Source organism: Lynx rufus, unplaced genomic scaffold, assembly GCF_022079265.1.
Source record: "Lynx rufus isolate CCGP_SWC_20201006 ecotype Redwood Valley unplaced genomic scaffold, mLynRuf1.p SCAF_16, whole genome shotgun sequence".
NCBI lineage: Eukaryota > Metazoa > Chordata > Mammalia > Carnivora > Felidae > Lynx > Lynx rufus.
The window spans coordinates 564,034-587,878 of NW_025814830.1; the positions used below are offsets into that span (position 1 = coordinate 564,034).

Below are 23,845 nucleotides of genomic sequence, written 5' to 3' on the forward strand. Positions count from 1 at the left end.
TTGTCCTTTCTTGCCATTTGTAACAATGTACATAGACCTAGAATGTATTCTGCTATGTAACATAAGTCAAAGAAAGAATAGTATGTGATATCACATAAATGTACTAATAAATAACAAAACAAATGCCCAAACAAGAGGAAAAGCCAACACATGAATATCTACTTTGTTTGATAAAGACCATGGATACTCTCAAGACCTATAAAAATTGCATGATTCCACACATTCCATAAGGTAACAAGCTGGTCTGTAACTATTTTCCAATCCTGGCTGAAGATCGGAGACTCCTAGATCAAGATCTAAGAATTGTACGGCTCATGACAGCAAACACCATAAACATCTTGATCACTCTAATATCACCTGCCAGCCCCCACCCCCAACTCCTACAGGTAGATGCTGCACATACCATGGGTTTGTGAGGCCCTGGTCATAGGAAAACCCGGTATCTTCAAGGAATATCTAGCTCCTTCCAACCAGGTACCATAGAGCTAATCTGAATGCTCTGGAAATCACCCAAAATGCACATTGTAGCACAAGGGATACACTCCTAACCACTCTATAAACATACCAAAATTTGTGCATCCAAAATCATGGCAGACATCTTTTTATCCAAAAGCTATCACTGTGGTTTAGATTCCTTTAGAGACAGTGATGAATGAGTTGTCTATACTCGTGTTTGGCACTAAAGTTTGTAGAACTTAGCCATTCTGCTATGGAAATAGAGGAATAAGCATTCAAGTCAGCAAGGAGGCACCTTGTACGTTTTTGAGTTCAAAACTGATATTGAGAATGTAGTCTCATGAGATTTGTAATCACTACTAGAGGCAGAAAAAGATAGAGAACTAACAGAAGTCTCTTCCAAGACGACACTGATGTTAATCCATGTGAAGAAATGACTTGTTCAAGCAAATGAAGAGAGAGCACACTAGAACATTTTCAGAATACACTGCAATTTGTTAGCCATGTTGGAGGAAAAAAAAAATAAAGATAGAAAATCTCTGTCCATACACAAACCACATAACACTGTTATTTTGAATACATTTCTGATTGAAATTGTAAAGATAATGATATGCTTTGAAAAAGAAAAATATTTGTGCCTGTGGTCTCTACATAAGAGAGGATTTCTAAAAAAGATTTTAAAAAACCCACTAGCCATCAAAGGGAATTATAGAGGACCAACATTTATGTTTCTTGATCTCAGTGGCTTACAGATATGTGATCAGTTTGTGAAATTCCATTGAGATGTTCTTTTATGATCTGCACATGTGACTTCATTGAAAAGAACAAACTCCTCATCAAAAAATAGAAGTCAATAGATAAGTATCAATGTACATACAATGACACATTGAAATTAAATGTAGAAAGTAATGTCACACCGTGACTAGATTTTAAAGGCTTGCTTCAAAAAAAAAAAAGGCTTGTTTTTATTTCTACCTAAAGCAATATGTTGCTGAGTATACAATGCCCACAGAAATAGAATGATACGTAGATCTATTTTCTGAATGTGAATAGAGGAAAACACAACAAACAAATAATAAGTAGATGAGGTGTAAGGAAAAAACAAACATGGTAAATCCAAACCCCAATATTTTCAGTAGAATATGAAACATAAATAAACAATATGTTCCTGGTAACACAAAACTTTGCTTGAAGATACTACATTGAAAATTTCCTAGAACTATACCTAAAAGAGGATGATAAAATTGGAAAAATAAACAAAAAACAAAACAAACTATGTAGTCATAACCAATCAAACAAGCAGCACGGCAATATATCATATAGAATAATCTTTAAAAGGAAGGAGTTTGTCCCTGTATTATTACTGGTATTTTTCAATATCAAGTTACACTCTTTCAATATTCTACTCCATGGATAACGAACAATCTTCGTGTATCTGTGCATATTTATACACACACATACATTTGTATTAAGCATACAAATATAAATACATGTATATATGGAAACCTTTCTTTTCTTAGCTCATAAGACATAAAAACATTCGTCACAAAGGAGTGACATCACAAAAACAGTGACAGAGCTAGTTCCCACTCAGTACTTCTCAGAGTAAGCTCAGCTGCCAACTATTCACATTGGACATCACTGGGGAAATCTCAATACCCCAAAATAACAGGTATTGAAAAGAAATTCTTGTTCTTCCATTGAACCAATGCGAAATGTGAGTAGAATATGCTACCCTACTTTATTTTATTGGTTTCTACAACTGATAGATATCCTCTTCCCACTCAGGTCCGAATGGGTGTAAGGACAGCCCAGGCTGTGAAACATCATAGGGACATCTAGCCTAAAAACTGGGTAGGCTGTTTACAGCAGAGATATGCTCAGTGCCAGTGACTGGTGACCAGCTTCCCAAGGAATCAGTGCTCTGAACATGGTTCGGAGCATAGACTAGACTCAACACAGGGCTGAGTGGATGTGAGGGAGGTCTCTGCCAGCTGTGGGTCAGGATCCTTGGAAGGTCACCCATCAACAATGGATGAGACCTATGTTGGGCTTATATACCTGGGATGCCAGTGTTTTGAGGAACTACCCACATGCCTTGCTGGTTCTATTAGTGTCCAGTAGCCTTTTGCATCTTTAACACCAACTCTGTCATGTGACATCTTCAAGCTATGCCCACAATGTTCCCCTCTCCATCAACCTCCACAAAACTGGGCATGGGAAAGTGCAGTTATCTATGGCATCCAACAGCATCTGCTCCACAGTACCACTAGAAAATTGCTTAATCATGAGTAAAGAATCTGACATCCCTCGATCCCAGAAAACCACCAGGCTGGTTCCCAAGTTCCCTTCTAGGTCACATTTGTTCATCACAAGAATTGTCCTATGACCTTGCAGTGATCAACGGGAGCTTCTTGTCAGAGCTTTCATCACATTTCAGGAGTTTTCCATATTTGTTTTTGTAGGATCTATCTTCCTCTCAAAGCATACTATCCTAATGTTTTATCTGTCCTCATAACTCTCTCTATACCAATTGCCTGAAGTAATCCTATAGACAATTGATTGTTTTCCTGTTCCTTCCATTCAAGTGGTGATAAGATTGTACTGAAATATTAGAGATGGCTCAATTGATCCAATTAGCAACCACTTCCCATTATATTAAAAAATTCTAGAGGTGCCGGGGTGGTTCAGTCAGTTTAGCACCTGATTTCAGCTCAGCTCATGATCTCATGGTTTGTGAGTTTGAGCCCTGCATCAGGTTCTGTGCTGACAGTGCAAATCCTGCTTGGGGTTCTCTCTCTTCCCTACTCTGTCCCTTCTCCATTCTCTCTTTTTGTGTCCCTAAGATGATGAAATAAACTTAAAAATTTTTGAAAACTATAAGTTACTAAGAAACAAGAAGAGCCTGCATGGATTTCATGGCAGGGGGAGAATCTATCTAACACAGGAAAGAAAAGTTGTGATGGCTACATCATTGGAATGGAGATGAGGAGACAGACAAACTGGAGCAGATTTGGAAAGAAAATGAGTAAAATTTATCCTTCTATAATTCAGAGTCTCTTGTGCAGCCTAGGTCAGATGTCCTTCCCCATAAGAAGAATTTATGCCAATGCTTCAGCCTAGATGTTTTTTTTAACCTCTTATCTTGGGCTGCATCATCACTCTTAACAGAATACTGTTTTCTTCCTATATTTAGAACATCTACTAAGCCCTCAGCACTGTGCATGTTTGTTTCCTTCAAATAAAGGTGAATACAACCCATGACTCATGAATCTCCAAGTTTTCACCTCATCAAATTTTTTCACAAAAGTGAATATCTTGGATGATGAGGTCACTCCCAAGAAGGGAAAGGAATAGTAACTAAAGAAATCTTATTCAGTGTTCCTCTCCCATTGAGTAGGAAGGAAATGTATCAAATAAATTACATGGAATTTAATATACTCCCTGTAGAATTACTCCATATTCAAATTAACATTTGAACACCATGTCATTTCATGCAAGAGAATCTTAAAATCCCTGCACCACTCATAGAAGCAAAAGTTCATGAACATTGGAACGTGGAAATAGAATAGATTCTACAAGAATATTAACCAGGTAGACAAGAGAGGATTTGCATGGGGAGATTCTCAAACCAAGATATGCAGAGATTTAGGAGACATAAATTCATCACCAAAAATGTAGAGAAGTATTCCTGTTTTTATAAATCCATAACATTTTTGGTTGTCAGGAAATTATCAGTTTTTAGATTTAAAATATCCTCATTTCAACAAATATTCCCATTCCTTCTGAAGATCTTGGTTTGCATACATACGCATTCTTCTTCCTTATTAGTACTGTTATTCCAAAATCCATCTTTAGCTTAACATAATATATTGCATTCTGTGCATTTCAAAACTGTGAAAATCTGGGTTCAATATGCTCACAAAAACTACACTAAAAAAAAAAAGAACAAAACACATAGGTTAAGACTTCAAATAGTGACTAAGAATCTGTGTAGACGTCTTAGATTTGTAGTGAATTTGTTTAATTAGCAGTTGTTAAGGAGAACCGCTGTGCATTATTTTGTGAGCCAAGGATCAATAAACAAAAAAGAAACAATTTACTACTCATAGGCCATGGAGGATGTGTACAATATGTCATGAGGGGCAAGATGTAGAGGTTAAGGTTGAGTGCAGGCAGAGAGAATGTCAGGAACTGGGCAGATGCCTTTTTGGGGGTGCATGGTTGGAGGACTGTGGAGCTCCTGGGCTAAGTCTAGAATGCACAGTTGACCTCAAAATCAGTGGAGAATGGCAGATGCTCTCTGCAGGGGTCCTCTCCAAAGGATGTGCAAGGTGAATGAATATACTGAGAGTGGGCACTCTTATACAAATGATGATTAGGGAATTCCTATCAGGAGCTTCTGTTTGCTTGTGACTGTGGGGCTCTTATCCAGTGAGTTTGCTACTGGGTGGAGCTAGAGTCAGTTCAAACCCACCTCCTGCAGCCAGCCTGTTTATACCAAATGGATTGCAAGGCAGAAGTATCAGGAAATTGTTCAGCTACATTCTCAATAATACTCTTATATGATCCTTATTAAAAGCTCCTAAGGCCCCATCACTTACAAAAAGGAAGGTATAATATGTAAACTTTGGGAAAATTAAGTTCAAATAATTTGAGGTTTAAGGCCACTGGGCAAAGACATCATTCGTGATAGCATCCCACTGCTTAAACAAGTACCAATGACTCTTGAATAATGCAGGGGTTCAGTGTACCCACCAACCATGCAGTTGAAAATCCGTGTAACAAGTGTGACTCCCCAACACATCAATTTAATAGCCTACTACTGAGAAGAAAAGTAGTCAATTAAAATATACTTCACATTTTATAGGTGTTCGTTATGGTATTCCTACCATCAAGGAAACTCATCAAAAGAAAATATTAAGGAAATCAAAAGGAAGAGTACATACATTTACACTACTGTACTATAAATAAATCTTCCTGTAAGTTGGATTCACACAGTTCAAACCCATGTTGTACAAGGGTCAAGTGTACTTTGTGTTCCTGTTTACCTGCAACCTTGATGAAGATGGGGCAGGCTAAGGTTGCAGCAGGACACCACTTCTTTCATTATAAATCAGAGTTAACATATAAAAATCCATTCTGGCTTATTAATGAACAGATATTAATTTCAAATGTACTCTTTTTTTTTTTTTCAACGTTTATTTATTTTTGGGACAGAGAGAGACAGAGCATGAACGGGGGAGGGACAGAGAGAGAGGGAGACACAGAATCGGAAACAGGCTCCAGGCTCTGAGCCATCAGCCCAGAGCCTGACGCGGGGCTCGAACTCACGGACCGCGAGATCGTGACCTGGCTGAAGTCGGACGCTTAACCGACTGCGCCACCCAGGCGCCCCTCAAATGTACTCTTAAGAAGCCACTGCAAAATCACTGTATGATCCTTGGTCAAAATGCACATTAAAGTCTTTCAAGAACCATTCTTTTTCCCCATATGTATTGATTTGTGAGTTGTACTTTCCATGATGTTCGAATTAAGGCTAATTATTGAGTAAAACTAGATTGATAATCATCTTTCATCCCTTTACAGAAGACTTAGCTATACTTTCCTCAGATATCTGAAAATCTCTTTATTTGAACTATATAATATTCTTCATTTCTAATAAATGCTATTATAAAGATACACTCAGATCTTTATGAGCTGCTACTGTATTTTTTCTATACACTAACTGGCAAAACATTTAAATTCAGAATGTTTCTGTCTCACTTGAATGCAAAGAAAAATGCCCTGAACACTTCTTGTGACTGATATCATTGTTATATATCAATCCCAAAAAGCATCCCCATGTAGACTTCCTTCACATGTAGTACCTAACAGTGTTGTTGTTTTTTTTTTCTTTTGTTACCATTTGCTTCAGGTACCTTTTTTCTTTCATAAAGTTTGTCGTCAAATTGGTTTCCATACAACACCCAGTGCTCATCCCAAAAGGTGTCCTCCTCAATACCCATCACCCACCTTCCCACCCCCCATCAACCCTCAGTTTGTTCTCAGTTTTTAAGAGTCTCTTATGCTTTGGCTCTCTCCCACTCTAACATCTTTTTTTTTTTTTCCTTCCCATCCCCCATGGACTTCTGTTAAGTTTCTCAGGATCCACATAAGAGTGAAACCATATGGTATCTGTCTTTCTCTGTATGGCTTATTTCACTTAGCATCACACTCTCCAGTTCCATCCACGTTGCTACAAAAGGCCATATTTCATTCTTTCTCATTGCCACGTAGTGTTCCATTGTGTATATAAACCCCAATTTCTTTATCCATTCATCAGTTGATGGACATTTAGGCTCTTTCCATAATTTGGCTATTCTTGAGAGTGCTGCTATAAACATTGGGATACAAGTGCCCCTATGCATCAGTACTCCTGTATCCCGTGGGTAAATTCCAGGCAGTGCTATTGCTGGGTCATAGGGTAGGTCTATTTTTAATTTTTTTAGGAACCTCCACACTGCTTTCCAGAGCGGCTGCACCAATTTGCATTCCCACCAACAGTGCAAGAGGGTTCCTGTTTCTCAATATCCTCGCCAGCATCTATAGTCTCCTGATTTGTTCATTTTGGCCACTCTGGCTGGTGTGAGGTGATATCTGAGTGTGGTTTTGATTTGTATTTCCCTGATAAGGAGCGACGTTGAACATCTTTTCATGTGCCTGTTGGCCATCTGGATGTCTTCTTTAGAGAAGTGTCTATTCAAGTTTTCTGCCCATTTCTTCACTGGGTTATTTGTTTTTCGGGTGTGGAGTTTGGTGAGCTCTTTATAGATTTTGGATACTAGCCCTTTGTCGGATATGTCATTTGCAAATATCTTTTCCCATTCCGTTGGTTGACTTTTAGTTTTGTTGGATGTTTCCTTTGCTGTGCAGAAGCTTCTTATCTTCATAAGGTCCCAGTAGTTCATTTTAGCTTTTAATTCCCTTGCCTTTGGGGATGTGTCAAGTAAGAAATTGTTACAGCTGAGGTCAAAGAGGTCTTTTCCTGCTTTCTCCTCTAGGGTTTTGATGGTTGCCTGTCTCACATTCAGGTCCTTTATCCATTTTGAGTTTATTTTTGTGAATGGTGTGAGAAAGTGGTCTACTTTCAATCTTCTGCATGTTGTTGTCCAGTTCTCTCAGCACCATTTGTTAAAGAGGCTGTCTTTTTTCCACTGGATATTCTTTCCTGCTTTGTCAAAGATTAGTTGGCCATACGTTTGTGGGTCTAGTTCTGGGGTTTCTATTCTATTCCATTGGTCTATGTGTCTGTTTTTGTGCCAATACCATGCTGTCTTGATGATGACAGCTTTGTAGTAGAGGCTAAAGTCTGGGATTGGGATGCCTCCTGCTTTGGTCTTCTTCTTCAATATTACTTTGGCTATTCGGGGCCTTTTGTGGTTCCATATGAATTTTAGGATTGCTTGTTCTAGTTTCGAGAAGAATGCTGGTGCAATTTTGATTGGGAGTGCATTGAATGTGTAGATAGCTTTGGGTAGTATTGACATTTTGACAATATTTATTCTTCCAATCCATGAGCCCGGAATGTTTTTCCATTTCTTTATATCTTCTTCAATTTCCGTCATAAGCTTTCTATAGTTTTCAGCATACAGATCTTTTACATCTTTCGTTAGGTTTATTCCTAGGTATTTTATGCTTCTTGGTGCAATTGTGAATGGGATCAGTTTCTTTATTTGTCTTTCTGTTGCTTCATTGTTAGTGTATAAGAATGCAACTGATTTCTGTACGTTGATTTTGTATCCTGCAACTTTGCTAAATTCATGTGTCAGTTCTAGCAGACTTCTGGTGGAGTCTATCGGATTTTCCATGTATAATATCATGTCATCTGCAAAAAGTGAAAGCTTAACTTCATCTTTGCCAATTTTGATGCCTCTGATTTCCTTTTGTTGTCTGATTGCTGATGCTAGAACTTCCAGCACTATGTTAAACAACAGCGGTGAGAGTGGACATCCCTTTCGTGTTCCTGATCTCAGGGGGAAAGCTCTCAATTTTTCCCCATTGAGGATGATGTTAGCTGTGGGCTTTTCATAAATGGCTTTTATGATCTTTAAGTATGTTCCTTCTATCCCGACTTTCTCGAGGGTTTTTATTAAGAAAGGGTGCTGAATTTTGTCAAATGCTTTTTCTGCATCGATTGACAGGAACATATCGTTCTTTTCTTTTATTAATGTGATGTATCACGTTGATTGATTTGCGAATGTTGAACCAGCCCTGCAGCCCAGGAATGAATTCCGCTTGACCATGGTGAATAATTCTTTTTGTATGCTGTTGAATTAGATTTGCTAGTATCTTATTGAGAATTTTTGCATCCATATTTATCAGGGATATTAGCCTCTAGTTCTCTTTTTTTACTGGGTCTCTGTCTGGTTTAGGAATCAAAGTAATACTGGCTTCATAGAATGAGTCTGGAAGTTTTCCTTCCCTTTCTATTTCTTGGAATAGCTTGAGAAGGATAGGTATTATGTCTGCTTTGAACGTCTGGTAGAACTCCCCTGGGAAGCCACCTGGTCCTGGACTCTTATTTGTTGGGAGATTTTTGGTGACTGATTCAATTTCTTCGCTGGTTATGGGTCTGTTCAAGCTTTCTATTTCCTCCTGATTGAGTTTTGGAAGCGTGTGGGTGTTAGGGAATTTGTCCATTTCTTCCAGGTTGTCCAGTTTGTTGGCATATAATTTTTCATAGTATTCCCTGATAATTGTTTGTATCTCTGAGGGGATGGTTGTAATAATTCCATTTTCATTCATGATTTTATCTATTGGGTCATCTCCCTTTTCTTTTTGAGAAGCCTGGCTAGAGGTTTATCAGTTGTTTATTTTTTTTTAATTTTTTTTAAACATTTTATTTATTTTTGAGACAGAGAGAGACAGAGCATGAATGGGGGAGGGGCAGAGAGAGAGGGAGACACAGAATCGGAAGCAGGCTCCAGGCTCTGAGCCATCAGCCCAGAGCCCGACACGGGGCTCGAACTCACGGACCGCGAGATCGTGACCTGAGCTGAAGTGTGACGCCTAACCGACTGAGCCACCCCGGCGCCCCAGTTGTTTATTTTTTCAAAAAACCAACTCTTGGATTCATTGATCTGCTCTACAGTTTTTTTTTTTTTTAGATTCTATATTGTTTATTTCTGCTCTGATCTTTAATATTTCTCTTCTTCTGCTGGATTTAGGCTGTCTTTGCTGTTCTGCTTCTATTTCCTTTAGGTGTGCTGTTAGATTTTGTATTTGGCATTTTTCTTCTTTCTTGAGATAGGCCTGGATTGCCATGTATTTTCCTCTCAGGACTGCCTTCGCTGTGTCCCAAAGCGTTTGGATTGTTGTATTTTCATTTTCATATATTTGTTTCATGTTCATATATGTTTCCATATATTTTTTAATTTCTTCTCTAATTTCCTGGTTGACCCATTCATTCTTTAGTAGGGTGTTCTTTAACCTCCATGCTTTTGAGGTTTTCCAGACTTTTTCCTGTGGTTGATTTCAAGCTTCATAGCATTGTGGTCTGAAAGTAGGCATGGTATGATTTCAATTCTTGTATACTTATGAAGGGCTGTTTTGTGACCCAGTATGTGATCTATCTTGGAGAATGTTCCATGTGCACTCGAGAAGAAAGTATATTCTGTTGCTTTGGGATGCAGAGTTCTAAATATATCTGTCAAGTCCATCTGATCCTATGTATCATTCAGGGCCCTTGTTTCTTTATTGACCATGTGTCTAGATGATCTATCCATTTCTGTAAGTGGAATGTTAAAGCCTCCTGCAATTACCACATTCTTATCAATAAGGTTGCTTATGTTTGTGAGTAATTGTTTTATATATTTGGGAGCTCCTGTATTCGGCGCATAGACATTTATAATTGTTAGCTCTTCCTGATGGGTACACCCTGTGATTATTATATAATGCCCTTCTTCATCTCTTGTTACAGCCTTTAATTTAAAGTCTAGTTTGTCTAAGTATGGCTACTCCAGCTTTCTTTTGACTTCCAGTGGCATGATAAATAGTTCTCCATCCCCTCACTCTCAATCTAAAGGTGTCCTCAGGTCTAAAATGAGTCTCTTGTAGACAGTAAATAGATGGGTCTTGTTTTTTAATCCATTCTGATACCCTATGTCTTTTGGTTGGCACATTTAGTCCATTTACATTCAGTGTTATTATAGAAAGATATGGGTTTAGAGTCATTGTGATGTCTGTAGGTTTCATGCTTGTAGCAATGTCTCTGGTACTTTGTCTCACAGGATCCCCCTTAGGATCTCTTGTAGGGCTGGTTTAGTGGTGACGAATTCCTTCAGTTTTTGTTTGTTTGGGAAGACCTTTATCTCTCCTATTCTCAATGGCAGACTTGCTGGATAAAGGATTCTCGGCTGCATATTTTTTCTGTTCATCACATTGAAGATTTCCCGCCATTCCTTTCTGGCCTGCCAAATTTCAGTAGAGAGATCAGTCACGAGTCTTATAGGTCTCCCTTTATATGTTAGAGCACGTTTATCTCTAGCTGCTTTCAGAATTTTCTCTTTATCCTTGTATTTTGCCAGTTTCACTATGATATGTCACGCAGAAGATTGATTCAAGTTACGTCTAAAGGGAGTTCTCTGTTCCTCTTGGATTTCAATGCCTTTTTCCTTCCCCAGATCTGGGAAGATCTCAGCTATTATTTCTTCAAGTACACCTTCAGCACCTTTCCCTCTCTCTTCCTCCTCTGGAATACCAATTATGCGTATATTATTTCTCTTTAGTGCATCACTTAGTTCTCTGATTTTCCCCTCATACTCCCGGATTTTTTTATCTCTCTTTTTCTCAGCTTCTTCTTTTTCCATAATTTTATCTTCTAGTTCACCTGTTCTCTCCTCTGCCTCTTCAATCCGAGCCGTAGTTGTCTCCATTTTATTTTGCAGCTCATTGATAGCATTTTTTAGCTCCTCCTGGCTGTTCCTTAGTCCCTTGATCTCTGTAGCAATAGATTCTCTGCTGTCCTTTATACTGTTTTCAAGCCTGGCGGTTAATTTTATGACTATTATTCTAAATTCACTTTCTGTTATATTGTTTAAATCATTTTTGATCAATTCGTTAGCTGTTGTTATTTTCTGGACAATTTTCTGAGGGGAATTCTTCCGTTTCGTCATTTTGGATAGTCCCTGGAGTGGTGCAGGACTGCGGGGCACTTCCCCTGTGCTGTCTTGAATAACTTGCGCTGGTGGGCAGGGCCGCAGTCATACCTGATGTCTGCCCCCAGCCCACCACTGGGGCCACAGTCAGACTGGTGTGTGCCTTCTCTCCCCCTCTCCTAGGGGTGGGATTCACTGTGGGGTGGCATGGCCTGTCTGGGCTACTTGCACGCACTCTGCCAGGCTTGTGTTGCTGGGGATCTGGCGTATTAGCTGGGGTGGATCGGCAAGGTGCACAGGGGCGGGAGGGGCAGGCTCAGCTCGCTTTTCCTTTGGAGTTCTGCTTCGGGAGGGGCCCTGTGGCACCGGGAGGAAGTCACACCCGCTGGAGGGATGGATCCGCAGAAGCACAGCATTGGGTGTTTGCGCGGGGCAAAGAAGTTCCCTGGCAGGAACTGGTTCCCTTTGGGATTTTGGCTGGGGGATGGGCGAGGGAGATGGCGCCGGTGAGCGCCTTTGTTCCCCGCCAAGCTGAGCTCTGTCATCCGGGGCTCAACAACTCTCCCTCCCGTTGTCCTCCAGCCCTCCCGTTCTCTGAGCAGAGCTGTTAGCTTATAACCTTCCAGATATCAAGTCCCGCTTGCTGTCGGAACACACTCCCTCCGGCCCTTCTGCTTTTGCAAGCCAGACTTGGGGGCTCTGCTTGGCTGGTGGGCCACCCATCTACCCCGGCTCCCTTCCGCCAGTCCGTGGAGTGCGCACTGCCTTTCCACCCTTCCTACCCTCTTCCGTGCCTCTCGTCTGCGCTTGGCTCCGGAGACTCCGTACTGCTAGTCTTCTGGCGGTTTTCTGGTTTGTTTAGGCAGGTGTAGGTGGAATCTAAGTGATCAGCAGGACACGCGGTGAGCCCAGCATCCTCCTACGCTGCCATCTTCTCAGGTCCCTAACCTGAGTTCTTAATCTTCCAAGTAAAAGTAGGTCAGCATGAATTTCCCATCATAAAAGAGCCCTTCATGTCTGTGAGACAACAGTCAAATCATTTTGCATGACATAAGCAATAAAGCCATAGCATGAGATGATCTAGGAGTAAAACTAATAATATATGCCATGCAGGGGCGCCTGGGTGACTCAGTCAGTTGAGCGTCCGACTTCGGCCTAGGTCATGATCTTGCCATTTGTGAGTTCAAGCCCTGCATCTGGCTCTGTGCTGACAGCTCCGAGCCTGGAGCCTGCTTCAGATTCTGTGCCTCCCTTTCTCTCTCTGTCCCTCCCCTGCTCACGCTCTGTTTCTCTCTGTCTCAAAAGTAAATTAACATTAAAACAATTTTTTAAAAAATTAATAAAATATGACATGCAAAAAAAAACCACACAAAAAACCTCAGATATGGTCAATAGAAAAAAAGAGAATAATTATCCTTCTCCAGATATCCATTACCCCTTGATCCTTTCAGGCCTCTTCAAAATACAGCTGACCATTCAAGAACATGGGTCTAAACAGTGTGCATCCATTTAGACAGAGATTATTTTAAATATAAATCCAATGAACTACTGTATATATGTTTTCATTATAGGTTCCTTAATCTTTTGTTTTCTCAAGCTTACTTAATTGTAACAATACCATTTATAATACAGACAACAAAGAAATGAATGGGATGATTCACTGGCAATGTTCTAGCTATTTTCATGGAAAAGTAGGTATGGTTTTAAGCTCTGGAGACTCCAGAGATACCCACAGATTTTCCATCGGGGGGGGGGGTTTGGTTAGGGCCCCATACGCTCACACTGATGTAAGTGTTCTCAGTGTTTAAACTTTGGGTTTTCCTCTAAATAAACACTCTCATTTAGAATCATGTGTGAAAAGTAGTATTGACTTATTGCTTCCTGCTGTGAATTCTGACTTTCTTAGATTTGCCTTTTCATTCCATAGTTTGCCAAATGTCTACATCTGTAAAGTGTTTATCCTTTATAAAGACACTGGTATTTACTGAAGTGTATGTTAAAACAAAAAGTCCTTCCTCATTCATTACATTTCTAGGGTTCCCGTCCGGTATATTTTCTCTGATGTTACGTAAGGGTTCAGTTCAGGTCAAGACTGCCAATATTCTTGACATTTGTAAGTCATCTCCCCAGGACGTATTATCTCATGTTGAATAGTTTTGCTTACAAACTAAACGCTTCACCACATCCTTTGTATTTGTAGGGTTTCATTCAGTGGGCTCTCCCTGAGGTTCAGAAAGTTTGTAGTTGGGCTTAACAATTTTGCTCATATTTAAATATTTTTATTTAGCCTTCTCCCCAATATGTATCTCCTTAGGTTGATAAGTTTTGAGTGGTAAGGCCTTTGCCTCCTTGTATAAATTTGTTAGATTTCTTCCCATTATGAAATCTCTGCTGTTGAGTGAGTTTTGAACTGGTGAAAAGCTGTCACAGAGTTACTACATTTTTAAAAATTCATTTTGCAGTGTTGTAATCCATGTAGGTATCCAATATCATAATTTAAAGGATACTGCTTAATGCTTAGTAATTAATTAGACTGTAAGAAAAAACTCTACCACAAAATTACATCTCCAAGTGATCAGGGTCCTCAGAATCTCTACATCTTTAAGTCTTCTCTCTGGTCAGGATACAATGATGTACAAGAAGATTCGAGCTAACATAGAAGACTTTCTCACATTTCTTACTTTTATACTGGTTCTCTGGAGATGGAGTTCTCTCATGCTTGTTAGCATTTCACCCTCAATTCATGTTTTCCCCACAATCATTGCTTTTGTAACTTCTGTCTCCACTATAAACACCTCAGTAATTACGGAAGCTAGAGTCCTCAACTAAAGGCCTTTGTAACAACACACACATAACTAGTTGCTCCAAATCAAGTGTTGTATTGTAACTATTGAACAGTGATGTTTGGATCAAACCCTCCTGTGTTTATCAAAATCAGAGCCTTGGGAACAGGGGGATTACGTGTTGGTGGAAGAATAATGAGACCTCCAAGCAGGACTTCTCAAATCAATCACATTTAGAATTTTTATCTCCCTTTTCAAATGTCTAACTCACAGAATTGTTTCAGTGAGTGGTTAATCCAATTTTATATTTGGAATACTTTCAGTATGGGCTAGGTGACTTTTCAGAACTTCCAAATGTCCTTCCAGAGAATATGTATCTTTAAAAACTGGATTTTTGACTTTTGCTCCAAAGACATTGTTCTCCAAATATAATGAGTTAAGGTGAGGTTTTCCCCAGAAGGTTTTTTATCCTTGATCTCTTCTAGCAGTAGCATTTTGTTACCAGTAATTGTGCCCGTTTGGTTATATCCATCATAATAAACATTCAGCATTTCCCTACACCCCATCACCTTCCCCATCATCCCTTAAGTTTAAATACTTAGGGCCACAGCGTCTACTTTTTCCCATATCACTGTACCAAAGGACTCTTCTTGGTTGTCGACCAACAAGCCTAGGGTGTTATGGGAAGACACAACTAAAAGATACAAAAGAAGTCAGCACACTTATTACATTGCATATATGTAAGTATGCTAATGTGCAAAAGTAATATCCATGATAGGACATCAGTAGAATGAAGAAATAGGAAGCACCAGGACTTTGCTCCTCCTTGGAGACACAAATAGACCAAAGGAATTTTTCAGGACTCCAGAAGCACATTAGGAGAATACAGCACACCCAGGCAACTACAAAGGAAGAAGAGTCACAGTGAAAAGACAAAGAACGTTTAGGACACTTGCCTACAACAGATGCCCACTCTCCCTGACACTCCATGGCAACACAGTGACAAAAGTCTTCCCTCTGTCGAGGAGAGAAACAAATGTATGTTCAACGATCTGGTTTCTTTGCTGTCTTGAGGGACTTGTTTCTGTCATGCACGGCATGGGAAGCAGAAGGAATGAGAACACCCTCTGGATATACTATGGTGGGTGCTCAGACAAAAGGTGAGCATTTGTTCAAACACTGGAGAGACTACAGAGCTGAAGAACAAGAGGGGAAGGTATCACGGTCTCCAAAGAGTAACTATACTTTTTAACTTTAGCAGTTACAGAAATTCACACACGACAAATGCCCAGAACATGTGTCACTGTACCTAGAATTACTGTATTTTGTGTTCCTCTGTACAAACCAAGTCCATAATCCTGGGCCCAGAGGCTGTTATTTTCACTTTTGTGTTTTGTTTTCATTGTTTTTGCGGGTTGTTTCTTTGCTTTTTAATTCCCAAATGTCAACCAAAGATATAAAAGGATACAAAGAAATAGGATTTTGTGTTCCAATTGGAGGAACAAAATACATCTCCAAAAGTGGCCCTAAATTAATCATGTACTATTAATTGACACAGAATTCAACATAACCATCGTAAAGATGCTCATGGAGGAAGAAGAAAAATAGGTAGGTAACTAAATGATAGCAGGAAAACTATTCATGACCAAAATGTAAAGCCAAGGAAACAGAACATATCACCAATAATGAACAAGAAATTGGGAGATGAAGAGTACAATTGCTGTATTTAAAAATACACTAAGGGGCCAACAACAGACTTGATCAAGTAGAAGAAAGAATCAGACAACCTAAAGTACTCTTGTGTTAAATTACCTGCTAAGAATCAAAGGACAGGGTCTAGGGACTCATGGAACACCAACAAGTGATCCAATATGTATATTAAGGGAACCCCTGAGGAGAGGGGAGGGAAAGGGGGCAGAGCATCGATATGAAGAGCTCAAGTCTTCTATGTGGAAAGAAGAGACAAATGTAACAAGCACAGTAAATTCATAGCAGGATAAATGTCAAGATGTGAGGTGACACCTTATAATTAACCTATCAAAACTCACAGGCAAGAAGAGAAATTTGAACCAGCATGGCAAAAGCCACTCATCTTGTCCAAGAGAGCTCCTGTAAGCTTAGTGGGATGATTAGCAGATCTTATAGGAAGAAGTGCACGGGCCCATATATTCAGGTACTGAAAGTTCAAAACATATCCACTAAGAATACCCTACCTGGCCAAACTGTTTTTCATGAATGTAGAAATGGAGACTTTCCCAAGTAAGAACCCCTCTACGTTTCCAAGTAGACCTCTCCTACAAGAAACATTAAAGGAGGTCCTTCTGGTTGAAATAATAGGATTCTAAACAATAATTAAAACCACATGAGAACATAAAGCCATCTACTAAATGTAAAAATGTATACAATTGGGGGAGCCTGGGCGACTCAGTTGGTTAAGTGACTGACTTTGGCTCAGGTCAGGATCTCAAGGTCCATGAGTTTAACCCCCACTTTGGGTTCTGTGCTGACAGTCAGAGCCTCAAGTCTGCTTTGGATTCTGTGTCTCTCTCTGCCTCTCCCCCATTTGCAATCTCTGTCTTTGTCTCAAAAAGAAAAACTCATTAAAAATTTATAAAAAATACACAAATCTGTCATGTTGTAGAGGTAGCACAAGTCCTTTTAGTTTCTGCTACAGTATCTTTTTCACTGACAGTATAAAAAATCAGCGGTGCCTGGGTGGTTCAGTATGGTAAACAACAGACTTCAGCTCAGGTCATGATCTCACAGGTTATGAGTTTGAGCCCCACATCAGGTTCTGTTTTGTCAGCACAGAGCCTACTTCTGATCCTCTATCCCCACCTCTCTCTGCCCCTTCCCTGCCGATTGTCTCTAAATAAACAAATTAAAAAAAAAAGAGTACAAAAATCATGAATCTAGTTAAGTACATATTAAAAGACAGAAATTGTGTTATCAGTAATTTAAGGTGGGTGCAGGGGTGGAGGTGATATGTAGAATAATTTTGTATGCAATTGAGAATATCAGTTTAAAATGTGTTTGTATACCTTTAAGATGTTTCATGTAATCTCTATGTAAACCACAGAGAAAATACTACAGAAGATGGAAAAGTTGAAGAGAACGATACCAAATCATGTCATGGGTACAAGACCACAAATAAGGATTAAAAAAAAATCTAAATTTGATACAGAGGTACAGAATATGTGTGTGTGTAAATATACACACATACATACATGAGAGAGAGGGAAAGCAGGGGAAGGGCAGAAGGAGAGAGGGAGGGAGGGAGGAAGCACGCGCGCGAGAGAGAATCCCAAGGGCGTTCCATTCTCAGCTCATAGCCTAACATGGGGCTCAATCTCATGACCCTGAGTTCCTGACCTAAGCCAAAATCAAGATCAGATCCTTAACAGATTGAGTCACCCAGGCACCCTGGAGGTATAGAATGTTGAAAAATGACTTTCAATGCACAAAAGTAATTCTCTCATGCAAGAAGAATATAAAGTCACCAATAAATACATGATGAAATTAATTATCTGTTATGATGACTCACCAAGACATTAGTTGTCTATTATTATGACAATTAACCTAGACATGATAAAACATTTACTGACCACTAACCAAGGAAAGAAAGAAGATGAGTCCCAAAGTATGTATGGGTCATATTTATACCAAGAAATACACAAATTTATTGGTAAGGGGTCTGGTTGATTCATAATTGACTTAAACTCACAATGTCTTAAAATGCACTAGATGAACATTGTCATCCTGTAACAAGATACACAGTTAAATGAAACTACATCCACCTCGTGGGGAAAGTCCCATACAAAAGAAAGTACATTATTATAGAATGCAAAACCAGAATAAGACAAAATTTAACCGCAGTCTACATAAAAAAAAAATAGATTAAGCCTTTCAAAGGAAACCTATATATAACTATAATTTTAAACTGCGACTACGTACCCATGAAAGAGGAGCATTTGGATTGTTGGCATGTCTTCATTGACAGTAAAACAGGAAAGGTATTTTTTTTTTATATCAAGCATAAAATGCTCTAATGAAAAATTTTACAAATAAGCACTTAAAACACATTAAAAATGTATTATTTTCTTAATATATTCCTCCTCTTACACAGAGTGTAAGGGTATAATCCATTGTTTAGAACCAAGCTGACTAGCACAAAACTTTCCTTTCTAAATCAACAAACACTGCCAAAGTTGGAAAATATCCTGACAATCACTTTATAAACAAATCAATATTTGGGATGAAATTCAGATACATTCTGAGAAAGTAGAAGAATAATCTTGTGATTAATTTTTTTCTGAAGTAAAATTACATCTACGAACAATCCTTTGTATATGGAATTTCTTCTTTAAATGTTTATTTATTATTGAGAGAGAGAGAGAGAGCGAGCGAGCGAGCGAGCACGGGCAAAGGAGGGGCAAAGGGAGAAGGGACAGGTGATCTAGAGCAGGCTCCACACGGACAGCAGACAGCCCCATGCTAGGCTCTAATTCCCCAACTGTGAGATCATGAACTGAGCCAAAGTCCAATGCTCAATCCACTGAGCCATTCAGGCACCCACTAACTCATTTCTTATACAGCACATACCCATATCATATAGAACTTTTGATTCAAAAAATTTTGAGATGTGTCTCATATACAAATTATTTGAAAATACAAACACCTATGAAAAAGTCACAGGAACTTCCTACTAAAAGTATAAAATGATGCAATTACTAGGAAATAAGGTAACCATTGAGACTTTATTATAGGCTGTGAGATCTAATTTCTAAATGTTATAGCTGCTTTATGGCATTAATATGCAAACATGCTAGGAGACACAGAGATGTGTTAAATTATTTCATCATTGAGCAATGGAACACACAGAGTGGAAATTTCAAATGTTGGTTAATACAAAGACAAGTGAAATTTTGGTGTGAAATAAAGGATTAGATTTTCTCATTTGAGGGAGGTGTTCTGTGATCTCGTGAAATTACTGAGCCTCAATTGTGTACAATGAAGATAAAATCCTCTGGAACTTTGGAAAGCATAAACCAGAAAACGTGTGATCTCTGTCTCCAATGTTCCCCACATTTCTGCATCAAAACCCAATATACCCACTGCTACCTTGACACACTTGTCACAAGAAGCAAAACAGAATTCAGAAATGGCTTAGCATAGAGTTCCTCAGAAATACAGAGAGATCCTCTAGGGCTCTCACAGCAGTGGAGAAGCTCTCAGATTATGGAGGTCCTCACCGGGGATGTGGTGGACCTTCACTGGAGCTGAAGGAGAATCCTTGGAGAATCAAGGAGCATGATGTGTTAGAGAGCAGATGTCCCCCTGTGAGAGGGAAAGACATCAAACTAGGCTTCCCAAATGAAATTCCATTCAAGGAGAGCTACCTGAACAACACTGTAAGATCTATCTTCCTCCTTCACATTTGGACCTCACCTGTGTCATGTGCTTCACTCCCACCTACCTGAGTGTGAGGCTACTGTCTCCTTTCTCTTCATACCCCACAGCTCCTCCTCTTGCTCCAAAACGATGACCAGGTCTGGTTTTGATACAATGAGACCTGTTTATCAGAAGAAAGGAATAGAAATACGGCTGGAGATTCTACCTTTCAACTCAGTACTGTACTCAGCAGACAAGAGAGGACATTGAAGAATTCTAACAAATGATTTCTCAAACACTCTTGTGCAAGAAAGAGCCCCTTTAGGACATGCAGGAGGAGTTTCAAATAGTCACATCATGACCAGCCTTCCAAATACTACCAATACAATAGGCAGTAAAAGTTGGAGTTTAAGATGTGGGCCATACTGTCTTTTGCCACTCAATGTTTAGAATTGCCATCAATCTACAGAAATGGTGATGGCATCTTAAAAAAGGGGGGCTGAAGCTGAAAAGGAAACCTCATGAAGATATTTCTCTACATCTACAAATCCCCATTTCCTTCCCTTGCTGCAGGGATCTGAATCCCAGTCATACAAAGGGGAAGCTTCCAAGAGACAGTCTTCAAAGGAACGAACAAAACCCGAGCTGGGTTTGGGAAATCTAGAAGGAGATATCCTCACCCAAGAAGAGGAGGTGTCCATAGGTCTCTAACATCACATCCCTGTACAGCTCCCGCTGACTGTGGTTCAAGCATCCCATTCCTCCTGAGATAATTATATGGCCACATCCCTGAAGGTCAGGAGTCCCTGAAATAAATACAACAGCCATCCAGTGGCCATTGGCAGTGTTCATAATGGTACCTAAGATGAAAGGGAAATGAATGTCATCAGCTAGACTATAAGAACTGACGTTCACCGCTTACCTGCTTGTACCCAATGACTATACTCCCTCATTTTACTTAACCTCTTTCTTCTACTTCTGGCAAAACACCCTGTGGGCACAGTCTCCTGTCATGGAAACGGAAAACATTCAACAAAATGGAAGGACCGCCCCAAGGAAGAGCTTGGGCAGGCCATGTCGAGCTTAACCCCTATGCAGATGGATGATGGAGTGAACTCAGGGAGGACAGTTACCTTGACCTCCTTGTAATAGCAAAATCTCCACCCAAGGGGGAAAACAAACCTTATGTAACACGCAGCGTATGTATGGAAGTGTCCTCTTACGGCACGTGTGCCACCTTATGCCCAGTTCAGGTAAATGACAAGGCTCCACTTCCTAATTGTCCACTCGAATCTTAAATAAAAGGAAATCATCGCCCACCCCCCTTGCTCTGTGAGTCTCTCCTTTGGAGGTTATTCCCTCTGATCTCCTTATTGGCTGAAATCAAGCTTTCTGTGTGTGACAACCCCAGCTGCTGCACTATGACTCTATTATATTTGAGGATGAAGACACACAAATATGTCAATTTTTTTATTCTTGTTTTCATTTTCTGAAAATATAAAGCAATAAATAAAAGGGTATTTCTGTGACAAGACTGTGGAGGAAAATAAAAATTTATTCTGGCTTTTTTTTTTCTTTTTGTCCTTTATCATGTTTTGCTGTTTTCTTTTTCTCTCCACCTGGTGATGAGACTCTTTCAGTGACACAACTTCAAGGGGACAGATGATTCATTCTCCTCAAGGAAACTCCCACGTTTTATCAACTCTAAAGACAGCTGCCTTAGCCTTCCTAACGCCTACTAAATTCCCAACTGACTAATCTTCACTCATAGGTAGGAACCAATTCATCAGGAAGAAGTTACGGAAGTGGAGACCTTCCACTTTAACAACCTTAAAGATGTAAGGGTCTACGTTGTTCAAGGGAGGCAATGATGAGGGACACAAAGTCAAGAGTCGTGTAGCTTTAATTAAATTTCCTTACACTTTGCAACCCAATGACAGGATATGCCCTTCCTCAAGTAAATCATAGCTGCTTTCATACCTTAATGTTTAATTTTTATTAAATACTTGAGACAGGCAGAGTATGACATTCCTTTATTAATGGGCTTCAAGCTGTAAGGAAATTTAATGGAAGCTACATTTGTTTTGGCGTTGTTCTCCTCACCAGAAACTACAAGCAAAGAGAAACCCAGAAGAAAGAAGTTTCCAGCTGAAATGTGATGCTTCTGCACATCACTCAGTAAATCTAAGATCCTTAGCAAAGGGAGGGGGGGAAAGATCAACGTTATAGGGGAGGAATCTGGCAGAGTGAACCAGGCCAGTTAAAGAAGTGAACACAAAGTGTAAGGAAACAAATTGCTATCAGTGCCTAAGACACACCAAAGGACACATGATCCCTGGTGTGTTCTGTTGGCCCCCAAACAGTGAATCTGATTGTCAGTCTAATTATGAGAGAATACAGTGGATTTATACAAACTTCAATCACATATACTTTCAGTAGAGGCTGCTTTGAGGCAAACAGGCTTGAGCACCAGGTAGTAGAGGATTCCACAGGGCCCACCTGGCTGAAGAAAGGCAGCCCCAGCAGGTGACCTGCCTCAAAATATCTATAGGCCCTAACTAACTAACAAATGGGTATTTACAACCAGGCAGAATTACCACATGAGGGCAAATTCCATAAGTCACCATACATACTCATCTTCCCCCAGCAAAATCAGCCCCAAGTCACTGCCTCAAGGCAAGAGCCTCTCCTCTGCTGTGCTTGCCACCACTCCCTTGAGGTGTATTCATAAATCTAATGTTTTATTCTGCTAGAGGTGGATTCTTTTCACCACTCATGCCCTCGGCTTCAACAGGATCAGTGACCCATATTTGGAAGCCCCCATCTGAATGGGAGAAGCACCACATTTAGATGGCTGTTTCCCTGTCCTGTATGTCTAGTATATTTTAAACAGAGTATCTTTTTCACATTTTACAAACCATACTGCTCCCCCCTTCCTTTTTTAACTTTCCAAGTTATTCAGGCCTCATATCCATTCTGTTTTTTTGCATTTATTATTTGGTTCAAAAAGGTGGTTTTATTATAACACAAAGAGAGGACATGTGGGCACCAAGATCCACAGTGGGGTTGTGAAGAGTGACACTGCAGCCAGAGGAGGGAAAGGCAAAAGGAAGGTCTCCAGAAGGATTCCCATATGCTAAAGAGGACTCCTAAGATACTGGGGGCCTTGTATTTTTCATTTTCTTAATCCTGCTCTACAGACAGATACTAAACAGGGAACTAAGGGGGAACGGTTCTCCTTGACTGAAATCCCACCACCAGACCCCATCAGCAACAGGAATCTTTGACTCAACAACTTCCCCTTTGGATCTGTCCTAAAGGGAATGTTTGCAATACTTTCAGGACTTTAATTTAAAGTGACAAGTGTTGATGTCCTAGTGAAAGCCTGGTTGGAGAATGTAGAGAAGACTCCTGGTTATAGGGGAGAAGAGTTCTAAAGACCTAACCTTGAGTATTGTTCCTGAGAAGGTTGTAAAGCTTTTATGAAAACATAAGGCAGAAACACCAAACACAGAAAAACCAACACTTGCGGTTTCTCAATGCATGGAATTTTAGGGGGGAAAAGATGACATAGCCTCTGACCCGGAACACCAGGCTTACCTGAGAGCTGGCCATTTCTTCTTCTTTCCTCTCGTCCTCTAGATTTCTTTTTCAGAAGGTATTTCTGGAGAAATCACATCTGCATCAGGAGAAAATGTCCTTAAAAGGCACCAACAGAACATCTTCACCAGAAAAGTGCTCACTGGCAGGCGGAACTTTGAAATGCAAGAGGACAAAACTTGCTAGTTTTTTGTGTCAGAACTTTTCAGAAACGGAGACTACGTACTTGGAGCCCAACCTCTGAGTTTTCCTTGTATACTTTCAGTGGCTTCCACTCCCACAGACACCCACAAATTCTGCTACAGCGTAGGAACAGTGTGCTGCACAGACCTAATCCTCCCACACTCATGTAGACGAGACTCCATTACCTCTCCTTGAGCAAAAGCCTGCACTCAAATCTCATAAATTAATGGGAAGCCTTGCCAACTGACTCTGGCCTCAGGGAGAATCACCTGGAGCACTTAATTAATTCGACAC

General features: G+C 39.9%; 1 pseudogene; it reads right to left on the reverse strand.

The window, feature by feature from the left end:
- Positions 1–19,839: 19,839 nt before the first annotated feature.
- On the reverse strand, positions 19,840–23,383 carry LOC124511653 (KRAB domain-containing protein 5-like; annotated as a pseudogene).
- Between the last annotated feature and the right edge of the window lie 462 nt (positions 23,384–23,845).